Raw genomic sequence first — 5,696 nt, 5'->3', positions numbered from 1 at the left:
CTTAATTGTTGAGCTATCTCTCCAGTTTCACAACTTTAGATATTTTTTTAAATAAAACAAATGTATGTATATTGCAGGCATACAAATGAAAAAATAGAACTTAGCACTTCCCTCAAAACCTTCCTCATGCTCTCAGTAGGGTCCTTTCAGTGTCCCTGCTGATCAAATAGAAATCACCAGACTGCTTTGGTATTTAGTATTAAGAGAATCATAGAATGTGTCCTCTCCCGTATTACGTGTTTTGTTTCATTTTATATTAGTGAGTTTAGTATGTGGTTTAGTGTTTGGTATAGACATTAATGTAGTTCAGGTATGGCTTACTCTTGTCAACAGGTAATTATTGTGGTTGTCTTGTTTTCCCTGAGTGCTCCCTATGAAGTCAGCTAGGACTTTCATTTTTAAAAGTGAGTTAATGATTTTCTACAACAAGCGAGGATCTGATTTCTCAGAAATGAGCCTATTACAGAAGATGATCGTTATTGCTCTCAGTTTCTAGAAGCCCTTGAAGCATCTTGGAAGGAAATACCATTTCAGTGGCCTTGAATGACCTATGGAATCTCCAGTCCCTATTATGAAAGAATGTTTACTTATCTATGGTAGTAGATATCATGAAAATTACAAACCTGTGTAAAGATACCTTTCAGTTTCTTTTATGTTTGCATATTTAATATGTGACCTAAGACAATTCTTTCTTATCTAATGTCGCCCAAAGAAACCATAAGTTTGGACACCCCAATAGAGGATGTTTTCTCGACTGGAAAACCATTGCACGTGTACATTTGAAAGCATAACAACGGAGGTCTGTTCAAGTTGGATAAAGTAGAGATAGAACATCTTTTTTAAGTGTTCCAGAATTTTGCTTTTTTTGTTATTTCTTTAGGTAGCCAGCTCTCATAGATCTTTCTAGAAGTAGGCTGATTATTTTTGGAGGCCATGGTGAATGTATTTCCAAGGTTGATGTTTTGGTAAAAAATTCATGTTTGATTCCAAGACATTTTCCATGTGGTTGTCATGACCTTTAAAACTATCGTGGCCAACTCCATATAACAAGAAATGTAGTACCATTTTAGGCATTTAAAGTTTTAAATTCACCAGCAGGAAAGGTTCACAATATTGTGCAATCCTTGGTACTTTCTGCTTCCAGCACTGCTTCTTCACCTGACTTCAAAACCATAAACTTACTAATCATTACTCTGTGTTCTCCCCTTTCCTTGTCCTAGTCACTATCATATGTTTTCTCACCTTGCAAACTCAGAATGTTTTGCATTAATGGAATTATAAAATACAACGTTCTTTCTGTCCACTGTTACCGTTATGATGATGGTGTTTTTGAGGTCTATCTATCTATTTATCATCTATCATCTATCTATCTATCTATCTATCTATCTATCTATCTATCTATCTATCTATCTATCTATCATCTATGTATCTACCTATCTGTTAGTGTTCATTTCTAGTGATAAGCATTATATTGTATGGGTATGACATTTCCTTTACCAGTTCATCAACTGTTGGACATTGTAGTGGTGTGTGTGCTTTAATTATGACCAACAATGTGACTACGAGCACTTTCAAAGGTGGACATATCTTTTCACTTCTCTACTTGCCTAGAAATGGAATTGCTGCTATATACAGGAATTTTTGTTTAAGGAACTTTTATCAAAGTGGTCCTACAAACGCATTTTTCTTTTACTATTTTGTTTATTATTTTTATTTTATGTGTATGAGTGTATTGCCTACATGTAGGTAGGTGCACCTGTGTCATGCAAAGCCCTTGGAGGTCAGAAGAGGGTGTCAGATCCCCTGGAACTGGAGTTACTGATGGCTGTTAGCCACAGTGTGGGTGCTGGGAACCCAACCTAGGTCCTCTGCAAGAGCACTTCATACAGACATTTTACTATTTTGTCTAAACTCCAAATTTTATATTCTCAACTGAGCAGAAATGTGTTTTGCCTTATATTCAGAATCATTTTGATTTTGGTAACATGTAACCTCTGTTGTGCTTCATTTTTCTTAAGCCAAGCCTCATTCTAGATGCTGGGGACACATGTAAATGCATGAGCTTCCTGATATGAACTTGGATTGTAGACCATCAGAAGTGAAAAACAGAGGAAACCAAGATGCAGGTGACATCAAAAGAAGGGTCACGCCAAGCTCTCTGAGATTGCCTTTAAGTGAAGACTTGAAGTGGATGAAAGATTGGACCAAGATCAGGAGCAGAAACACCGAGATGCAAAAAAGCAGATGCAAAGACACCTCCAGAAAGAAAGTACTTGGGTGTATTTCTGCAGCGCTGAGCGATGCAGATAGATAGCCCAGAAACGCTTCAAGAGATTATGGCAAGAGGGGAAAGAAAAAAAGAGGTTCTATCTCTAGTTCTCAAATTTCAGACAGTGGCGTTAGGGACCAGAGCAACCTTAAGCATATGGTGACATCAGTGGAGAAGCTTGCAAATCCTTCCGTTCTTCTCCCTTCTCTCCTCTTTCCTTACAGAAGCAGCAGGGAGAGAAACAGAGTTTAAAGTTAAAATTTAAACACATTTCTTTAGAAAACAGTTTATAAATAAAAGCCATTGCGTTCACAATTTTTTTCTCATCAAACAGAGAGAAGCACAGTGTGATGCCCCAAGAAGTTACAGACTGTAGCTTGGGAGCAGGACCTATGGGTGCAGGCCTGTAATCCCAGCTTCTCTGAAGGTTGAGGCAGGAAGATCTCAAGCTGAAGGCTATCCTGAGCTATAGAATGAGTTGAAATACAGTTTAGATAACTTAATGAGACCTTGTTTCAAAATAAAAATAGGATTGAGGGGCTGGAAATATGGCTTAGCAGTTAAGAGCAGCAGCTGCTGTTGCAGAAGACCTGGGTTTGGTTTCTAGCTCCCACACGGTGGCTAACAATTGTCTGTAACTCCAGTTCCAGGGGATATGATACCCTCCTCTGACCTCCCCGGACATTGTGTGACATGGGCGCACTTACATACATGCAGGCAATACACTCACACACATAAAATAAAAACCAAGATAAAATATCTTTTTAAAAGAAAGATGATTTTCAAGGCTAGCTGGGTCTACATAGCGAGTTCCAGGATAGCTGGGGCTACAGGGAATCCCTGTCTCAAAAAAGACCCTCCCCCGAAAAAAGAAAGAGAATTGAGGATATAGCTCAGTGGCAGAGCACATGCTTAGCATGCACAAACATCTGTGTTCAATCCCCAGCACTGAAAAAGCAAACAAACAAATAAATGAAGAAACAAACAAAACAATGAAGAAAATATAAGGATCAGGAGCTTTGTAGTCAAAATTGTTGGACTTCAGATTGTAGAGTTCTGTGATGTGAGAAAACTAATGCACTCCAACCATGTTTCATTCTCTGTAAAGTCATGCCAAGTATTTTTTAAATGGATTTAAGTCACTGAGCCTGTAATATCGTACAATGTGGAGAGCTATTCCTGACTCTGCCCAGAGACAGTAGCAGATCCTGTGTATTCAGGAGGGTGGAGCACACACTCTTTCCCCCACTCAACTGCCTCTCTGAAATGAGAATCAGCTATACTGCGCCTGCTTTTTAGGCAGCTAGACTTTAATACAATGTCTCTTTGTTCTTAGATGCTACCACTGTCCCCCAAACTTCAGAGTCATTGCATGTATTCCTTATATAAAGGACATTAAAAACTTTTTTTTTTTGACAGGATCTCCCAAGTCCTAGCCGGGCTGGAAACCATTATGTAGACCAGGCCTCAAGCTGAGAGAGATCTACCAGTCTGTCTCTCGAGGGCTGGGGTTAATGGTATTTGCTACCATGCGCAACATTTTTTAAAAACAGGAATTGGTTACGAAGATTTCTTCCAATCAAATGCCTGACAGTTCTGTCAGAGATGTCATGACACCGCCCCGCCCCCCACACTAGCTCTGCTCCAGAAACAACCTTTATGGTTGTTGAGTCATTTCACCAAACTAAGCACTTTCATTTTCACTCTGAATACTGAAAAGACAGTGATAGCCAGGTTCATTTTCACTCTGATGCTTTATAACTGTTACTGTGCATTCCATTAACTGCTCTCAGAGTCCAGAAAGTCTCACAACATTGGAGGAGGAGAAAAGAGACAGGTGGAAACACCAGTCCATCCACCAGGAGCAGCAAGGGCAGGTAAGGATGCTCATCTCACTTCTGAGTATCTTCAGCTCTGCAGAGCTCTCTGCTCAGGTACATGGGGTCTGAAGCTCTGGGACAGGGATGAGAAGAGTCTGTTAGTGTTCTGAGACACTGCCATAGCCAGGATAGGCTGCTCCTGAGTGTGAGATGGGGCACAGGTTTCCCAAAATCCAGAGGGGAATTGTCAGGTCAGAAGGTCACTGAGTGTCAGTATGGTCTGTCTTGAGTTAGAGACCAATGGACACACGGCTGAAGTTTAACAAAGGGTTAGGATAATCTTTCTCTTTCTTCATATTGTCTCTGTGAGTAGGGACAGTTAAATGACAGGGACATTGGTGGCACTTGCTAATATCCCTCATACTACAGCTAAGAAACTCAAAGGGCTGCATGTGGGATTTCCTTTTCATGAGGAATGCGATCCAGGGAAAGCAGCTTGTGATACTGATGGACAGAGGCAGAAAACACTGAAACCCAGAGGGGAAGATCGTTAGATTTAGGAGTTGCGAAAAGGAACGAGTTTAAAGTTTAGAAATAAGAGTCAGAGCCAGACCTGCAACAGGCAAGGAATGAGCTCCCTGGATTCAGGAAGCCCAGCAAAGGGCTGACAGCTCTTTTCCTCGAGGAATGATTATTGCACACTGAAGAAGGAGCAGTCTGGTCTTATATAGGAACTCTGCCACACACAGCTGCAAGAGTTAACTCAGTGCCAGGGTCTGGTGTCCTTGAGGGTCTCTTTTCTCAGACAGGTGGATGAGTTATCCATAGCACCAAAGGAGACAGGTGGGCTCCGCAAACAGTCTCTCTCTCAGTTCAGGAAGTGACCAGTTGATAAGGCTTGAGCAAGGCTAGGCTCGAGCAAAGCCAGGCTGCTAATTTAGGGCCAGTTAGACACTTTAAGGGATTTATGGCTTTCCCTAATGAAGCTTGTCGCTCTTCTGCAATTCACATATTCTATCAAAGATGATCAGGAAAGCTGCATGCTTTCTATCACACATCTGAACTTAACTTCAAAGTCAGTTTCCTCCTTCAGAAGTGTAGACTGATTGATTGCCTGTGCTCACTCCTTATCCCTTGTTTGAGGCATTTAGACACCTTGCTTTAGTAAATGGTTTCCTCCAAAAGACTCTCCAGCACTGTGGGACTAAGGGCAGTGTCTTTGCTTACCTTGTAGCGCCTTTGTCCCACAGGACCCAACACAATTGTTCCTGCCTCTGCAGGCCTCTCTCTCCCTTGAGTTCTTGTCAGGAACCAGCGTGCTCACTCCTTATCCCTTGTTTGAGGCATTTAGACACCTTGCTTTAGTAAATGGTTTCCTCCAAAAGACTCTCCAGCACTGTGGGACTAAGGGCAGTGTCTTTGCTTACCTTGTAGCGCCTTTGTCCCACAGGACCCAACACAATTGTTCCTGCCTCTGCAGGCCTCTCTCTCCCTTGAGTTCTTGTCAGGAACCAGCCTCATTCATCACCCCCTTTAACAACTCTCTCCACCTCATCAGCTCCTATCCTCTGCCTCCTCCACCTTTTCTTCCTCTTCCCATTACTCCT

At 41.5% G+C, this 5,696-nt stretch overlaps 1 protein-coding gene across 1 annotated transcript in view; it reads left to right on the top strand.

Annotated features, from left to right (window-relative positions):
- The first annotated feature begins 4,103 nt into the window (after positions 1 to 4,103).
- The window catches only part of LOC103725629 (guanylate-binding protein 1-like), a 27,913-nt gene continuing 26,320 nt past the window's right edge, over positions 4,104 to 5,696 (top strand). Inside the window, exon 1 of the mRNA XM_029558571.1 lies at positions 4,104 to 4,146. The gene's annotated coding sequence lies outside the window, so the exon portion shown is untranslated. The remainder of the gene's footprint in view (positions 4,147 to 5,696) is intronic.

Source organism: Nannospalax galili, unplaced genomic scaffold, assembly GCF_000622305.1.
Source record: "Nannospalax galili isolate Female #2095 unplaced genomic scaffold, S.galili_v1.0 scaffold1669, whole genome shotgun sequence".
Lineage (NCBI taxonomy): Eukaryota > Metazoa > Chordata > Mammalia > Rodentia > Spalacidae > Nannospalax > Nannospalax galili.
Note: the sequence above shows the minus strand (reverse complement) of the source record. Positions and strands in the feature narration are given on the sequence as shown.